We start from the raw sequence: 19,214 nt of genomic DNA, 5'->3' as shown, positions 1-19,214 counted from the left end.
TCATTGGTTGGGTTAACGTTTCTTGTGATCTAAATGATCTAAGCAGTAATATTCTCCTGCTTATGTAAACACTTCGGTGTACGATTCTGTCAGCAAGACCCTGTTACTATTGTTGATGACATTCCGGTAACCATCGATGGACGAGAACCTTGCCTATTGGTCCACCTCGTTTCAACGAGCAAGGAAATGGTTCTCTTTGTCCCTCGCCCTTGGTACCAACGTTGTTGCCAACATAACTGACAGGCTATCCTCTGACATACCTTGCTATCTTGACCGTGCACCTGATAGCGCTTTCCTGTTTTCAACCCACATGGTGGGCCCATAACCCACAGGTCCCAGGATCGAAATCTGACTCTCCTATACACCCCCTGTTCCCAAAGCTATTCCTCGCGCGTGGCCTCATATGTAATTCACGAGCCACCTTCCGATGAGATCATCAATTCTGGTATCAGACGCAATACTTATTCTCGTTGCTCTAGGCCCCCTTTCACACTTTGATTAGGCCTCGAACGGTTGCCTACCCGCTTGAAACTTCTTATTGTACCTTCTTACTTTGTTATCTATATTTTCTTAAGTTTCAACTCGAGCGTTACTTTCTACCACCATCCCCGAGTTATAAACCGGATAGCAACCTTGTAGAGTTCCGTTCTTCCGAAGCTACCCCTTATCCTTTTCGTAAGCACGATGGAGTTCCCGAAGAAAGGATGCCTACTTCATCATGATGACATGAAGCAGAGAAATGAAGACAGCAACTTAATGGATCGACCTCTTCGAGAAGAGCAACCAAGACCGAGAAGATTCGTTAGAATTTCGTAACCAGACATTTCCCCCTTATTTCACCTCTTAAATCTCGCAATGAGATTTCTTTTAGTGGAGGAGAATTGTGACGTCCGGGTAATTAAGCTACAGTAATCCCCTCCTTATGTTGCCATGTCATCGCAGTTAATTTGCTAAACCTCACTTTGATCGAGACCCGATTCAAATTCAAAGTTAAAATAAAGTCAAATTATTATTTCTTCAAAATGTAAATCAAAAATGTTCGACGGGTTGCAAATATTTTCTAAGTAATTAAAATATAAGAACCAAAATTATTTGAATACTTAAAATGCCTTTAACCCAATTAAAATTGGACCAACATCAATTATATTGGGAACTTTCAATTTAAACAAGGGCCATTTGCATTTCTGTCCCTAACTCGAACCGCCTAATCAGATATACCCCTAATTCGAAAGCCTGCTCAAATTTGCCCCTCCGCCGTTAGGTGCCTTTATAGAAATGCCCTTTTGCGCCGTTACTGTCCGGTCAAACAGCTTTGACCGTCCTGAAAAAAATAACAAAAAAAAATCTAAAAAATCTGAAATTTTGTGAGATCGAAGATACTCATGTGCCCAAGGTGTGTGCAAATTTTCGTGCTATTTGGACATTCTAGGAGCTCGTGGCGAGAAAAAATAGTTAATCTGCACACTTGTGGACGATAAATTTGAAATAAAATAGCAAAAAAAATTTAAAAAATGAAATTTTTTGGCATCAAAGTGGCTTGGGTGCACAAGATGCTTGCAAGTTTTTATGATCAAATGACATGCGAGGAGCTCTAGTAAGAAAAAACAAAATAATCACTTTTCCCAAGTTTTTTCCCGAGCCAAAATTTGTTTTTTTCTCCACAGGCCCCTCCAATGTCCAAACACAACAAAAATTTGCGCGCAGCTTGCAGACCCGAGCCTCTTTGATGCCAAACAATGTCATATTTTTTTAAATTTTCTTACTATTTTTTTGAATTTACTGTTCACGGGCTTACATATTTATTGTTTTTCCCCTGACACGAGCTCTTGGAATGTACGAACAACACGAAACTTTGCACGCACCTTGCGAACCTGAGTATCTTTGTTCCCACCAATTTTTAGTTTTTTTAGAATTTTTTTGCTATTTTTTCAGGATGGTCAAAGCCCTTTGACCGGCTTTGACCTGCTTTGACCAAGGATTACGAGTCGACGAGTCGTTGAGTCGTTCCGAGGTTGAGACTCATAGACTAATTGGACTAGTCTTAGACTAGTGCTAGACTAGTCGACAAAGTACTGTAGTAGTCAACTACTAATACCTAATACCTAGTAGCAGTATGGAGTAGTAAACTGTACAACACATTACAATATATACAATAAAACCAGCAGTGCTAGCCAACGCTCGCCAGGCCTAGCCCAGTGCCGCTCAGCACGCCACCCCCAGCTGGCCCATTTGGGCCCAAGTAGTCAGCCTACTTAGCCTACTTCCCATCCCAGCCTCTGTAACTGTCGGGGATATACCCCGCGGTGTAAACCGGCCGGAAGTTAACCCGGCCGGACTTGGCGGTTTATCTGAAGACCCCGCTGACACTTGGCGAGTTACTGGCGACCCGCCCTGACCTGGCGGTTTACAAGCAACCCACCTGGTCATTATGACTCACTGGTGATCCGGCATGCGGGACAGACGGATGACAAGGCCCAAGGCCTAGAAGGCCGGTTCACGCTTAATGGTGGGCCGGTTTAAGAGGAAAGGCATGAGGAACATTTATCTTACAAGGAGTTAAGACCTGGACTTGTATCCGGTTTGTATTAGAGATAGACTAGTCCTAATCCTAATAGGTCTCTAGATGTAACCCGCCCCTCCAACATATATAAGGAGGGGCAGGGCTCCCCAAAAGGGGAGAAGGGGGACAAGTTCCACAAGTTGGACAAGTCAGATTTAGACAATAGCTCTCGAGATAGAGCACTCTTGTAACCGTGACCATCATCATCAATATCAATGAAGCAGGATGTAGGCTTTTACCTCCACCGTGAGGGGCCGAACCTGGGTAAAACATCGCGTCTCTCGTCTCGCTCAACCCCTCTCAAGCTACCACATAGATGCGTTGGCCTCGTGACTAAGTCCTGACACTAAGGACATCTGCCGTGACAATTCCACGACAGTTGGCGCCCACCGTGAGGCCTGCACACGGTGATGTTGAGTTCTTGGAGGGATCTTCCTCAGGGATCGAGAAGCTCGCGGCTGACCGGCTGAAGAAGAACCGGCACAAAAATATCTATGTTCCTCGGTCCAGATCGGAAAAAGTTTCAACGACAGCGTGCATGGCAAACAAGGTTTGATCTATGCTCCGCTATGGCTGTTACCTGGATCCGTCTGTGCAAGGTGACAAGCAGTCGGAAAAGCAGATACGAGATTGAAATTGAGAGGATTAGGGTTGCGGGTTGTGCGGCACTGCGTCTGGCGATCCGTCGAAATTCGATTTCTGCTGCTGTTGCCGCACGCCACCGAGCCAGACAGGAGTTCACGTTCGTGTCATCGAAGAGTGCAGCGCTACTGTTACACGTATGAGCGTTATCCGGCTCATGAGATGTCACATCCCGATGAATTAGGGTTGCAGCTGACCCGACCAAGATCAATAGAAAATTTTATTAGGCGCTGTCACAGAAATCAGCTAAATCTGTGCCCGAGTTGGATTGACACAAGGGTCGCCCCGAAGCTAATCTGTAAACTAGCCTGCTAAAGCCTGCAGCTACTATTGATGAGTAGTAGTGCTACTACTAGTGTTACACGCGCATATACGGCCAACAAAAAACCTGATAAATAATGGATTGGTCAACGACCAGGACAAGGACAGGGACGGGGAGATGGATTCGGACACTGCTGCCTCGCCGCCTCCGAGCCGGCCGCCACGAGCTGCCACTTCCGTGGGCTGGGCAAAGCCGCTCCCGCCTCTACGGCCAGGGGCCTTATCTTCAAGCCGGAGGCGCCAAGATGCCGCGAGATGCCCTCACCGGCCTCGCCAGGTCTGCCTCATACCTGCCTCAAACTGGCGCTACAAACCTTGACTCACCAGAACTGCTTCCGCGGCCATGAGCCGCCCGCTCCGGTGCGTCCTTGTCACTGCTGCAATCGGTTCGTCGTGGCGCATCCTTGTACCTGCCAACGTTAAGGGCCTCGCCGTCGCCGTGGCTCGTCGCCTGTGGTAAAAGTCGCCAAGTTTACAGTCCCGCGCATGGAGCAGACCGCGGCCTCGCCTGCTGAAGCATTTGCAGTTTAATAAAAAATAAAGGAGGACCACGACCCGGATGAGCATGGGTTATCCACGGCCACCACAATTGGGTCAAACCCGCCTGGGTTGACCCGACCGCTCCCCCGCTGCAGTGACTCCGTCGTGGCCGACACGTCACTCCATCACCTCGCCCCTATACCATGACCCGCTACTGCTGCCTGCATCCCGGCGGACATACACACAAGTCATCTTTCGTCCAAGACAAACAGGATAATGGTTCACTGTTTATGGAGACATGACGAGATCATCTCTCATTCAAACATCAGGTGATATTCATCCAGTCTGTCTTAACAGTACATATTAATTTGTGAGAACAATTATTTTGTCCCATAATATTTTTACGCAGGATAGTCATTCAAGACAAAGGTGTTGTACAGCTGATATGGAGTACGCACCAATATAAACTTTGCACTGGCGTTCGTCCGTGCCATGCTGCTCGACGGATACATGTGCGAATCGCCGCCCCCACTGTTCGGATTACATCCGTCCGCGCATGCGGCCGACTTGTTGTCCGCGCCGGCTTACAAACGTCACGACCGGGTCACCAGTCCGTACCAGTTTACCACACTGCGGCCGGTTCACCCGTGACTGATTTTAATTTCACCTAGTGATTATCAACTTCATGGCGGGTTACTTCCGGTCTAAACGAATCAGGTGCTATCCATCTAAAGTATATTTTATTAGCACATTTTTTTCAAAGAACAATTACTTTGATCTGTATATTTTTATATACAGGACAGTCATTCACTACAAATATGGTTTATACCATGGGTATGGAGCACGGGCTGACAATATTTCGCCCGGCGATAGTCCGTAACATATTACCCGATGAGTGGACGCGCACAAGCTGCCGTCCGTACGGCTCGGTCTACATCAACTAGCTGGGACTGCGCCTGTGATTGATTCGCGCGTCCGCACCGGTTTACAACACCACGGACGACTCGCCCGTCCGCTCTCGCGGCCGGTTCACGCGTCCGCGCCGGCTTACAACGAGGAGGATAACTTGCTTCTCCGCACTGGCATACATCACCGTGGCTGACTCATCTATGTTGCCTCTGATGCTGCGGTCATTTTTACCGTCCGTCTCTCGCGGCCTGGTCTAAATCAACACACCGGGCCGCACCTGTCTGCATGAGCTGTTTATTGGGCGCACAAGTCGCCGCCACTACAGTTTTGATTAACTTCAAATCGCCAGTTGGAAGGAACCATTGGCCGAGTTGCTGACATGGCTCATATGGGATCATTTACAACCCGCCGCAGTCACCTCAACCTTCTATGGATTCACATCGTACTATCAACGCCAATGATATGCAAGTTATGCCGGTTTATATCACGGTCAAATATGGAGAGTCTCAAGCCAACTCCTCGAGTCACCTTTGAGACTCGGGGGCTGCGATGACATGACTCAGCGAATCTTGCCAGTTTCAGAAAATTTAAGAACCCCAGGACGATGGAGGGAAGGATAACCCGATCCCGGAGGCTACTGTTATATTGATGAAAGTTTAAAGGCCGTCAGAAAATTTCCGGCTTAGAAAGTATATGACAGTTATACAATCCCGGCTTGAAGAAGTTCCGGGTCATCAGAAATGACTCCGGTTTACAATCCGGTTCAAGAAAAATCTATTCTCCTACAAAGCTCTGAAGCGCTCAAATCCGGCTTAACAATGTCCGGTTCAAAAGGGAATTAACTTCTCGCAGGTTCGAGTTTAAAGGCCGTCATAAAATTTCCGGCTAAAAATAAGGATTCCGGTTTGAAATCCGGTTCAAGGGAAAGATGTCTCCCACAAAGCTTTGAAGATCTCAATATTCGGTTCAAGATCCCGGTTCAAAGAAGAATTTATCTCTTGCGAAAAGTTAAAAATTGCCGAAGAGGACCTGCTGCCACGATGCGCGGTTCAAACATGGATATTCCGCCTTACTGGCCTGACATATTATTGATCACATGGGGGCTTCTGCTTCATAAAGCGGGGTCTCTGGTCTTTTACATCATGTGAGGTTACACGGAGTTGCTCTAAAGCGGCCTCCGGTTTACCCCTTGAGTTCGCTTTGCTAAAAACATCGTGTTATATCACTTGGAGGATTGGTCGTGTCAGAACCAATGCCATGCCTCTTGATAGGCGAGAGCCACCAGATCACTTGGGGACTTGGTCATGTCTGAACCAGTCATGCCTCTTGGTCGGCCTAAGGCCACAGAATCACTTGGGGGCTTGGTCGAACCCGAACCATGACCACGCCATTTGGTCGGCATAAATGCCATAGAATCACTTGGGGACCTGGCTGACTAGAACCATAGTTACACCTAACGGGAGCTTGGTCGTGTTTGGCCATGGCAACGCCATTTGATCAGCTTAAATAAACCTTTTTTGGCAAACGTTTTTGTCGTTGCTTTTGCTTCACACTTTTCTTTGAAGGGTTTTTTTTTGCTTTTCATTGTGTTTTTTAAACCGACAAAGTTTTTTAACCAATCAATTGACGGAACACAGTTCACGTCAATCCGGAGACTATTTGCCCGGTTTGATCCTTGTTGTTAACATCCTCTTATGGAGTAACATGGTGTTTATCACAACCCGGCACGGTTTTATTATAAACCGGCACAATATGGAAGGAGTTATCAGTACTCAAGATTTGGGTTATCATCCTTACTACAAAAAGTTGGTAAAACCAACGATGTGATTCAATGTCACAGGTATGATATATTTCATATTTGATTATTATTAAGTGCGGCCTTGGTTATAAACCCGAGTTATATGTTGGGTATTATGACCCGTCCGGCGGTAAACCGCCAGGACACTTTAAACTTGTTGTATGCAGAAACAGGTTTGTTAAACCGGCCTGGCTTTGGACAACAAGTCGCCAGTATATATTTGGATTGCGCCATTGGAATCATGCGCTTATAAATCATTGGGTTATATTATTCAAATAGCCAAACTTGGCTGAAATTTCATTATGATGTTGAATGAATAAGGTTTTCATACCGGATTATATTATCTTGAATAGCCAACATGGCTGGATTTTTATTATTAAGGTTTTCAAAGTCGCTATAGCGCAATGTCTACTCTTTTATCAAAGGATATGATTTATTCTACAATGGAAGAAATAGTCCCGAGTCGCTGCAGGCTTACAACCCGGCACTTGGGGGCTACATTATTCAAATTGAGATTACATGCAAGTCTCATGTCGCTGCAAGCATGCACCATGACACTTGGGGGCTAATGCAAAGTCATTTTTACTAGTCTTATTGAAGACCCGACTCATCATACTATAATGAGACGGCCCTTGGGGGCTACCAATTGCTCCTATCAACAATTCAAGGTACACAAGTTTTCGTCCATAATATTGAAGAATCCATTGCTCAGTTGATAAAGCACAAAGCTCTTAACCTTGTGGACGTGGGTTCAAGCCCTACGATGGAAGTTACATTATAATATGTTATTTTCATTAAAGTACATATATCAAGTCCCGGTTCAGTATTATCTTACTAAGCCGGCCCTTGGGGGCTACACGTTGCTGTTCAAAGTTTACAAGATTATACTTACAAAGTCCCTGCTCATTATTGCATAATGACCCGGCCCTTGGGGGCTACACTGATTGAAGTTTTTATAAGCAATTGCAAGTTCCAGGTTGCTGCAAGCATGACAACCCGGCACTTGAGGGCTACACATATGGAGTATTCAGTTTATATGATTGAGATGAACAAACCGGATTTCTTCAAGGTTGAAACACTTATTGGAGCAAGTCTTAAGTTATCACTATGTTCTCCTCTTAAGACTTGGGGGCTACAGGTATTATGCATATAAAGGAGGAACATCTTCATTTTATTACATGACCCGGTGTCGACAACAATTATGACCCGACGACATCAATATTTATAAACCGGCCATTTTGGTAATATTAAACCGGCAAGTTTTACATCTTCAAACCGGCTGAGTATCAGATAAGTATTTTCAGACCCATATTTCTTAAACCGGCGGAGCTGAGTCAAAGAGTTATTCTTCACAATGTTTCTCGGTGACAAGCCAATGTCGGCAAATTGATTATGAAGCTGGTCTGTTGACCCGGATTTCCCAGAAGGAGGAAATAACAAGGACTTAAGGATGATCAGGTACCGGTTTACAAAAATTCTTAACCCGGAGCATAACCTGTCAAATTTGTTCTTGTATTTATTTTGCAGCATAAGTTTACCATGAATAAATCCAAGCTAAACTTGGGGGCTAATGTCGGGGATATACCCCGCGGTGTAAACCGGCCGGAAGTTAACCCGGCCGGACTTGGCGGTTTATCTGAAGACCCCGCTGACACTTGGCGAGTTACTGGCGACCCGCCCTGACCTGGCGGTTTACAAGCAACCCACCTGGTCATTATGACTCACTGGTGATCCGGCATGCGGGACAGACGGATGACAAGGCCCAATGCCTAGAAGGCCGGTTCATGCTTAATGGTGGGCCGGTTTAAGAGGAAAGGCATGCGGAACATTTATCTTACAAGGAGTTAAGACCTGGACTTGTATCCGGTTTGTATTAGAGATAGACTAGTCCTAATCCTAATAGGACTCTACATGTAACCCGCCCCTCCAACATATATAAGGAGGGGCAGGGCTCCCCAAAAGGGGAGAAGGGGGACAAGTTCCACAAGTTGGACAAGTTAGGTTTAGACAATAGCTCTCGAGATAGAGCACTCTTGTAACCGTGATCATCATCATCAATATCAATGAAGCAGGATATAGGCTTTTACCTCCACCGTGAGGGGCCGAACCTGGGTAAAACATCGCGTCTCTCGTCCCGCTCAACCCCTCTCAAGCTACCACATAGATGCGTTGGCCTCGCGACTAAGTCCTGACACTAAAGACATCTGCCGTGACAATTCCATGACAGTAACCCCAGCTCCCGATCGATCCCGTCGCCGCCGCCTGCGCCATCATGCACAAAAGCACGCGCGCGCAACCCGCGCCTCCAGCCACCGCCGCCGGCGACCCCCCCGACCACCGCCGTGCCTCTTCTCCTCTCTTTCTCTCTCCTTCTCTCTTTGTGGCAGGGCCGCACGCGCCTACGGGGCACGGCCATGGCCGCCGCCCGAGCACGAGCTCCAGCCAGCTGCCGCGCCTTGCTTCGCCATCCGCCGTCCCGGCGGCGGGTCAGTGGGTGCTGGCGGTGGCCTCGTCCAGACGGCTTGTTCTCATAGCTCGCTCTCCAATTTTCCCCTCCCAAATTTGAGTCGAGCGACTCAGACAGCAGGACTAGTCTAGACTAGTCGTAGACTAGTCTCTCGACCGCTTGACTCATCGAATTAGTCTACACGAGATTCGCAGTCGACACCACAGTTGCGACTCATGGACTAGTCCATCGACTAGTCTCGACTAGTCTTTCGACTCGTAATCAGTGGCTTTGACCGAACGGTAACGACATAGAAGGGTATTTCTGTAAGTGCACCTGACGGCGGAGGGGCAAATTTAAGCATGCTTTGAAACTAGGGATAAATCTGAGAGTGGGCGCAAATTAGGGGCATAGATGTAAATGTCCCTTTAAACAAATATGTAAATTGTTCAAAATAATTATAACTTTCTCGGCTAGCTCATTACACTGCCTAGCATTTATGTACCAAGTCTTATCTGTAGCTAAAATCATTTGCTTTTAAAATAAAGTGCAAAAGAGTAAAGAAAATAGAAAACAGAATAGGAATAAAAGGAAACTAAAGAAAAGAGAAAAGAAACAAAAATCGGGGTCCATGCCACCCAATCGACGGTGACCCAACCCACCTCCCCTTATCTCCCTCCTCTCGCTACAGGAGACGGGGGAGGCGGTGGCGGCCATCCCATGGCTGTGGCCGCCCCCCAACCACGTGCGGTCATCGCCCCGGTCCCCTCGTGGATAAGAGCATCCCCAGAGCACCCTCGACCGAACCCTAGGCCATTCTTCCCCTTTTCCCTCGTCCTTGTCTTCCATCCCGAGGTCACCCGCGTGTGTCCATGGCCGCGCCGTCGACGTAGCCATGGCCACTGGCCACCATTCGTCGCTCCGCCGTGTGTGGGAGGTTCGCGGACGACCACTACATCGTCTTCGTGCATCAAACTAAGTCGGACGCCTCCGCATCGACGGGATCGAGCTCGCCATCGAACTTCTGCGCCGATGGTCGCCTCTGTCGATTCGCCCTGCTCCGCCCCACCCCCGGCTTCCCCGAGCTCGTACATGACGTCCCAGTGAGCCCCGCCTGTTTCCCCTTCATTTCCCCCTTGTTCCTCGTCTCGATTCGTCGCCATAGATGCCCCCGCGCGTCGCTGTCCATGGCGGACGGAGCCCGGCTCCCCGCGCCCGCTCCTGTGTGTTGCCGCCGCCGCCGCGCAGCCCCGCTGCCTGCTGCTCGCCTCTGCCCGCCGCTCCCTGCTGCCCCCAGAGCCACAGCAGTACGCGCTGCCACCCGCGCTGCCGCCACCCTGCTGCTCTCCGGCCGCCCTGCGTGTCTGCACGGTCGCCCATTGCCTCCGCACAAGTGTGCTACTGCTGCTGTACGCCAGGCTACTCTGCTCGCTACTGCTGCCGCTGCGTGCTGCTCGTTACTCATGCCGCTGCTCACTACTACCTGCTGCTGCTCGCTTGCTACTACTACCATCTGCTCGCCAAGCCCTCTGTACATGGCCGTGCGTATGTCCGGCTGGGCTAATGGCCGGCCCTTGTTTAATTAGTCTAGGTTTAGTTTAGTAGTAGTTTAGTGCTAATTTAGCCTATTTAGCTAATGACAAGTGGGTCCCATTTAATTAGATTAGATAGATCTTTTGGAAATTATTAAAACAGGGGCATGTGGCTGGCTGTTTAATTATTCTAAATAGGTATCAGGGGTAACTTTATATGCTAATTAGAGTATGTCTTGTGGGTCCCCTTGCTAAATCAACCTTTTTAGCACTTTGGTTAAAATATCAGTCTATGACAGGTGGACCCAGTAACACATTGACTAGTCAACTGTTGAGTCAGCAGTTGACCAGGCCCACATGTCAGCCTCTCCAAGCCACTGATGTGTACACTTAGAAATTAAATATTAATTTATTTTCGAATTAAAATAAATCCTAGAAATTCAGAAATCATTTAAACTTTGAAAAATCATATAAAATAATCCGTAACTTGGATGAAAATACTTTGTACTGAAAGTTGCTTAGAACGACGAGACGAATCCGGATACGCAGCCCGTTCGTCCACCACGCATGCCTAGCATAGCAAACACACAACTTTCCCCCTCCGATTCATCTGTCCGAAAACGCGAAACACCGGGAATACTTTCTCGGATGTTTCCCCTCATCGCCTATCCCTACGCAAGGTCACCCCTAGCACATCGTATTGTCGCGTCTTGCTCTGTGTTACTTTTGATTACTCTGTTATTTATTGTGTTCCTCCTTCATTACTCTTTTTCGGTAGACTCCAAGACCGCTGCCGATATCCGTGTGTTCGACTACATCGAAGATGACTCCTCCTTGCCAGAGCAACCAGGCAAGCCCCCCCTTGATCACCAGATATCTCCTACTCTTCTCTATACTGCTTGCATTAGAGTAGTGTAGCATTTTACTGTTTTTCATTAATCCTATTCTGTTGCATAGCTTGTCATTGTTGCTATAACTGTTGATACCTTACATGCAATCCTAAATGCTTAGTATAGAATGCTAGATTATCATCAGTGGCCCTACATTCTTATCAGTCTGCCATGCTATACTATCGGGCCGTGATCACGTCGGGTGTTGATCACGGGTATATACTATACATACATACTATACATGTTGTGACTAAAGTCGGGTCGGCTCGTTGAGTACCCGTAAGTGATTCCGATGTTGGGGGCTGAAGGGGCAGATGGTTCCACCCAGGTAGTGGTGGGCCTGGGCCCCCGACGGCCCTCGACTGTTACTTTGTGGCGGAGCGACAGGGCGGGTGGAGACCACCTAGGTGAGAGGTGGGCCTGGCCCTGGTCGGCGTTCGCGGTTACTTCAAAATAACACGCTGAACGAGATCTGAGTATTTGATCTGAGTCTAGATACTGGCCTATACGCACTAACCAACTACGTGGAAACAGTTATGGGCACTCGACGTCGTGGTATCAGCCGAAGCCTTCGTGACGTTAGCGACTGAGCGACGCGCACCGTGTTGGACTGGAACGCTTGCTCTTGTATAAGGGAGGCTAGTTCTGCTCACCGGCCGCGTACGCAACGTGCAGGTGTGCAATGGGCGATGGGCCCAGACCCCTGCGCCATAGGATTTAGACCGGCGTCCTGACCTCTCTGTTGTGCCTAGGTAGGGCTGCGACGTGTTGATCTTCCGAGGCCGGGCATGACCCAGATAAGTGTGTTGGGAAATGTGGTGCACCCCTGCAGGGAAGTTAATCTATTCGAATAGCCGTGATCTTCGGTAACAGGATGACTTGGAGTTGTACCTTGACCTTGTGACAACTAGAACCGAATACTTAATAAAATGCACCCTTCCAAGTGTCAGATACAACCGGTGGTCGCTCTCTCACAGGGCGACGAGGGGAGGATCATTGGTTAGGATTATGCTATGCGATGTTACTTGGTGAACTTACTATCTACTCTCTTTTTCTGCTGCAAGATGGAGGTTACCAGAAGCGTAGTCTTCGAAAGGACTGGCTATCCCCCTCTTATTTCGGCATTCTGTAGTTCAGTCCATATATGATACCCTTAATCCATTTGATACCAATGAATACATATGTAGTGTTGCTCCTTGCTTGCGAGTACTTTGGATAAGTACTCACGGTTGCTTTGCTCCCCCTTTTCCCCCTTCCTATACTCGATTGCTGCGACCAGACGATGGAGCCCAGGAGCCAGACGCCACTGTCAACGATGTCTCCTACGCTGGAGGTGCCTACTACTACATGCAACCCGCTGACGACGACCACGAGTAGTTTAGGAGGATCCTAGGCAGGAGGCCTGCGTCTCTTTCGATCTGTATTCCAGTTTGTGCTAGCCTTCTTAAGGCAAACTTGTTTAACTTATGTCTGTACTCAGATATTGTTGCTTCCGCTGACTCGTCTATGATCGAGCTCTTGTATTCGAGCTCTCGAGGCCACTGGCTTGTAATATGATGCTTGTATGACTTATTTTATTTGTAGAGTTGTGTTGTGATATCTTTCCACGAGTCCCTGATCTTGATCGTACACTTTTGCGTGTATGATTAGTGTACAGTCAAATCGGGGGCGTCACACATATGAGGACTTTGATCCTGTTGAGGAATTTGGTCCATATGAAAAATTTGATCCGGGGTTCCTATTCTTCTCAGGTGGTGTCCTGAGGACATTCACCTGAAGACTTTCAAGGCACTTTTTGGGAACCCAGATTTTCTTCATAGAAGAACCGTTCTTGCATTTAATGCCAATATATCTAGCAAATACTTCACCATTCTGATTTTTAAACAGTTTATAGTTGGAGTCAAATGACTCATCATCAGAACGAGGAGATTCACATGCAAAGGCAGATAAGTTAGATGGATCAACTGGAGGTCCTTTTGCAGCAAACCATGAGGTTTTGGGGTACTGCTCAGGCTTCCAATTTGTACCATCAGCATTGAGTTTCCTCTTAAAGGCAATACCCTCTTTCCTAGGGTTCCTGTTGAGGATCTGCTTTTTAAACACATCACAAAGAGTCCGATGCCCTTTGAGGCTTTTGTACATGCCTATCATATATAATTCTTCCAGCCCTACATCGTCAGTGATACTAGCAATGTCCTCAGATGAGGAATTAGTGATAGCAGAGGCAGGTGAAGAATTTAAAACATCAGCAGCATTTGAATATTCAGGTGAAGAATTAGCAGATTCACGTTCAATGCACTTCAAGCATGGAGGAACAAATTCTTCCTGAGAAGCGCTGATTTGTTGAGCAAGTAATGAATCACGCTCCTTCTGAAGATCTTCATAACTCACTCTTAGCTTTTCAAGATCTTGCTTTCTTTGAAGAAATTCATATGAAAGCTTCTCATGATCAGATAAGAGAGTGTTATGATGACCTTGAAGGGTGTCAAACTTAGACTGAAGCCTCTGAAGACTCTCAGCCAAAGCTTTGGATTGATCCATTTCTTCACCCAACAAATCATCACTTTTATTTAGCATGTATTGAACTTTTTCCAAAGCTCTTTGTTGTTTAGTGGCAAGGGAAGCAAGTTTGATATAGCTGGGTCCAAATTCATCACCAGATTCATCATCACTGGATTCAGATAGATAGCATTCAGTTACCTTAGCATCTTTTGTCATAAGGCATGATGCAGAAGATGATGATTCTGGTTCGAATGTCATCGCTTTGAGGGATTCCTTGAAGTCCTCAAACCAAGGATCATGACGGGTTCAATGACCTTCATAGTCCTCAGAGAGACGGTCCCAGATAAGCTTCGCATGATCGAGATGCATGATATTCCTGAACTGATTTTGAGACAGACAGGAGCAGATGATGTCCTTCGCCGTGAGGTTGAGAAGAGTGTACTTGCGAATGTCATCAGCTTCCGCCATCTTGCATAGATCGGTCAGACCAATCTCAGTGACGGTCTAGAGCTCGCTGTTCATCACCATGAGGCGCTTCTTCATCATGGCCTTCCACTTGGGATACTCGTGACCGTCAAAGATAGGGCATGACACATTCTTCATTCCTTTGGTCGACATAACTAAAACTTCAGGCGGTTAAACCAAAATCACACAAAACAAGGGAGTACCTTGCTCTGGTACCAATTGAAAGTGCGTTATATCGACTAGAGGGGGGTGAATAGGCGACTTTTATGAATTCTTCACTGAGGAATTTGCAGGTGAGGAAATTTCTTAGCGAAGAACTACTAGAAGCGGAATAAGTACTCAAAAGTAAACATAACAGAACACAAGCATGGTCATCATGATGAAACGAAAACAAGCACAGAGTACGGAAAGCGTAAACACAAGATGACACAGGATGAAGACAAACAGACTGAAGAAATTGAACTGAGGAAATTGAGAAAGTCTTCAGTCAAAGTCTTCAAACAGATATGAACAAGCACTCAACACATAGCTTGGTGAAGACAATGATTTGGTAGACCAGTTCCAACTGTTGTGACAGTTGTATGTCTGGTTAGGGCGGCTAGGTATTTAAACCTGAGGACACACAGTCCCGGACACCCAGTCCTGAACACGCAGTTCAGAACACTCAGTCCTTACCGTATTCCCCTTGAGCTAAGGTCACACAGACCTCACCCAATCACTCATGGTAAGTCTTTAGGTGACTTCCGAACCTTCACAAACTCGGTCACTCGGCGATCCACAATTCCTCTTGGATGCTCTAGACCATGATGCCTAACCGTCTGGAAGAAGCACGGTCTTCAAAGTAACAAGTGTCGGATCCACACATGATCAATCTCTTCAGTGATGCTCAATCATTTGGGGTTTGTAGGTGTTTGGGTTTGGGTTTTGGTTTTCCTCACTTGTTAATTTTCACTCAAAGTCCTTGGAGGATGGGATGCTCTCAAATGACAAGTGTCAGTTTCTCTCGGAGCAGCCAACCAGCTAGTGGTTGTAGGGGGCGGCTATTTATAGCCTAGGGAGCAGCCCGACATGATAAGACATAAATGCCCTTCAATGATATGACCGTTAGGTGGGTAGATATTTTGGGACAGCTGGCGCATAGCATAGCAACGGTCGGAAATTTGAGTATCAAATTCCTCAGGGCTATCATGTTCCTCACTGTGTAGGCAATCTGCACTGGCGAATTCCTAACTCCTCAGTCAGAACAAATTTCTCAGAGACTATAAGAAATTCGTCTCTGTCACTGAAGAATATGACTGAACTGTATGATATTTTCAATGGCTTCACTCGAAGGGATTGGTAGATGTAGGATTTTGAGTTGAGCATCACATGGAAATTTTCCCTTAGTATTTCCTCGGCCCCCTTTAACAGTACGGTGTTTCTTATGACTCAAGAAAGAGAAAATGAAACTATGAAAACAAAAGTCTTCACGCTTCATGTTCCTCGAATAAATGCCAAGTCTTCAAAGGTCACACCAATTTCTTCACTTTCAAAGTCTTCAAAAGTCTTCAGAAATTCAAAGTCTTCAGTCAAAGAACTTCATTTTTAGGAGTCGACTTTTTCTGTAAATATCAAACTCCTCATAGACTTATAGACCTGTGTACACTCATAAACACATTAGTCCCTTAACCTATAAGTCTTCAATACACCAAAATCACTAAGGGGCACTAGATGCACTTACAACTCCTCAAACTACGGTCATCACCGGTAAGTATCCCTATTATTGTTACTTCGGGGTTAACGGATCATAACACATAACATGTGACTATAGACTTGCAAGATAGGATCAATAACTCACATATATTCATGAAAACATAATAGGTTCAGATCTGAAATCATGGCACTCGGGCCCTAGTGACAAGCATTAAGCATAGCAAAGTCATAGCAACATCAATCTCAGAACATAATGGATATTAGGGATCAAACCCTAACAAAACTAACTCGATTACATGATAAATCTCATCCAACCCATCACCGTGCAGCAAGCCTACGATGAAATTACTCACGCACGGCCGTGAGCATCATGAAATTGGTGATGGAGGAAGGTTGATGATGACGATGGCGACAGATTCCCCTCTCCGGAGCCCCGAACGGACTCCACATCAGCCCTCCCGAGATAGATTAAGGCTTGGCGGCGGCTCTGTATCGTAAAACGCAATGATTCATTCTCCCTGATTCTTTTCTCCCCGAACGTGAATATATGGAGTTGGAGTTGAGGTCAGTGGAGCGTCAGGGAGCCCACAAGGCAGGGGGAGCGCCCAGGGGGGTAGGCACGCCCCCACCCTCATGGACAGGGTATGGGCCCCCTAGCCTTGATTCTTTCACCAATATTTTTTATATATTCCAAAAATATTCTCCGTTGATTTTCAGGTCAATCTGAGAACTTTTATTTCTGCACAAAAATAACACCATGGCAATTCTGCTGAAAACAGCGTCAGTTCGGGTTAGTTCCATTCAAATCATGCAATTTAGAGTCCAAAACAAGGGCAAAAGTGTTTGGAAAAGTAGATACGATGGAGACGTATCAACACCACATGTGAAGAATAGGAACCCCAGATCATATTCTTCATTTGGACCAAAGTCCTCATATGGACCACATTCCTCACATGGATCAAAGTCCTCATATGACCATCATTGTGCTAACACCTCTGTTTCACAGGGAAAGGCTAAGGATTATGGATATGTGCATTATTCTTCAAATCATTATGTTCATAAATCTTCGAAGAATTTCTCAACTTATTCATATGCTTACCCTAACATCTCTTATGTGAAATGAAGTGGACTGGCATCTATGCCACCGTTCTCTTATGGAGCTCGCAAAATGATGAACTCTTTGCCACCCCTTCAGATGTGGGTGGTGAAGAAAAATAACTAATCTCTTATGCAGGGTTAGGTCTCCAAACGAACCTAAACGTCTGAGGAATTTGCTGGAGACCTGAATATGCTTGAAAGGACGCAAGCTAATCATGAAGAAATGAATTTTCATTTCTCACGTCCTCACATTGCTATATCTGTTCTATTGCTTGATGAAATTGATCTGATGATTTGATGTCATATTCTTCACCGATGAAGTATATGAGTTCGTAAGCTGCACTAATTCATCTGCAAGATGATCAACCCAGAGCCACTGAGTGGGTCCTTGATAGTGGATGCACAAATCACATGACTGGTGACAAGAATCTATTGATGGACGCTCCCTTATCTCCATCGTATCTGAAGCATATCAGCTACGTTGAGAAAGGCAAAAGCAAGGTATTGGGTCTAGGTAAGGTTGCAATCTCAAAGGATCGACACATGGACAAAGTCATGCTTGTCGAGTCCTTAGGGTTCAACCTCGTGTCTATCTCAATGCTTTGTGATCTTGATATTGTTGTTGTCTTTGACAAATATCGTTGTGTTGTGATCATGGAAGCTGACAATTCCAAAGTCTTCGAAGGCTTTAGGAGAGGAGATTTGTATATTGTTGATTTCTCTACAGGACCACAACCTGCTACATGTCTACTTGCAAAAGTTTCAGAAGGCTGGCCATGGCATCGACGACTTGGCCATGCTGGGATGAGGAACTTGCACACGCTCGTGAAGAAAAAGCATGCCATTGGCATCGAGGGTGTCAAATTTCTTAAGGACCATTTGTGTGGAGCTTGTGAAGCTGGAAAGATGACCAAGGCCAAGCATCCCTCAAAGACCATCATGACTACCACTCATCCATTTGAATTGCTTCACATGAATCTCTTTGGCCCTACTCACTATGTCACATTTACTAATGCTGCATCTTTCTATGGCTTTGTCATTGTTGATGATTATTCTCGTTATACATGGGTGCATATCATGACTTACAAAATTGAAGTGCAGGAAGTCTTCAAATGATTTTCCTCGAGGGCTTCAACCAAATTTGGTGTGAAGATCAAGCACATCAGAAGTGACAATGGAACTGAGTTCAAGAACACCGGTCTTGATGACTATCTTGATGAACTTGGTATTACTCATGAGTTATCTGCTCCCTATACTCCTCGGCAAAATGGCATTGTGGAACGCAAGAACAGGACTCTTGTTGAGATGGCCTGCACTATGCTTGATGAGTACAAGACGCCTCCTCGCTTCTGGTCTAAGGCAATTGATACTGTGTGCCACATCATCAACATGGTATATCTTCACAAATTTTTCAAGAAGACTGCATATGAACTCCTCACCGGCAAGAAACCCAATGTGAGTTATTTCAAAGTCTTCGGTGCTAAATGATGGATTAGTGATCCTCATCACAGTTCTAATTTTGCACCGAAAGCACATGAATGTTTTATGCTTGGTTATGGTAAGGACTCGCACACCTACAAAGTCTTCAACACCTATCACCACAAGGTTGTTGAAACTGTAGATGTGCGGTTCGATGAGACTAATGGCTCGCAAAGAGAGCACCTACCTCCTGTGACAGATGAAATACCTCCCGAGGAATCTATTAAGTTCAAGGCTACTGAGGATGTCATTCCTACCGAAGAATCTGCTGAAGAAGTCATTCCAGAACATGAAGAACATCACGTTGGTGCACCTGAAGAAAATGGCTCAAAAGAAAATGCTGAGCAAATTCCTCATCGTCAACCAGCTCATCCTCGCATCGCTAATGAGGTGCAGATTG

At 46.2% G+C, this 19,214-nt stretch overlaps 1 protein-coding gene across 5 annotated transcripts in view; it reads left to right on the top strand.

Annotated features, from left to right (window-relative positions):
- Window positions 1–19,214, top strand: part of LOC125518717 (uncharacterized) — a 42,515-nt gene that overhangs the window by 9,578 nt on the left and 13,723 nt on the right. For 4 of the 5 annotated variants that reach the window (XM_087534819.1, XM_087534818.1, XM_087534816.1 and 1 more), the window contains one exon: window positions 12,858–19,204. The gene's annotated coding sequence lies outside the window, so the exon portion shown is untranslated. Of the gene's footprint in view, window positions 1–9,786; window positions 10,260–11,466; window positions 11,539–12,857; window positions 19,205–19,214 lie in introns of those variants that run through there. The other variant, XM_087534815.1, reaches the window with a different exon arrangement.

The sequence above is a fragment of the Triticum urartu genome, chromosome 7A (genome assembly GCF_056163025.1).
Source record: "Triticum urartu cultivar PI428250 chromosome 7A, HENAU_Tu73, whole genome shotgun sequence".
In the NCBI taxonomy this organism is placed as follows: Eukaryota; Viridiplantae; Streptophyta; class Magnoliopsida; order Poales; family Poaceae; genus Triticum; species Triticum urartu.
The sequence above is the reverse complement of the archived record's forward strand: the minus strand, read 5'-3'. Positions and strand labels throughout refer to the sequence as shown.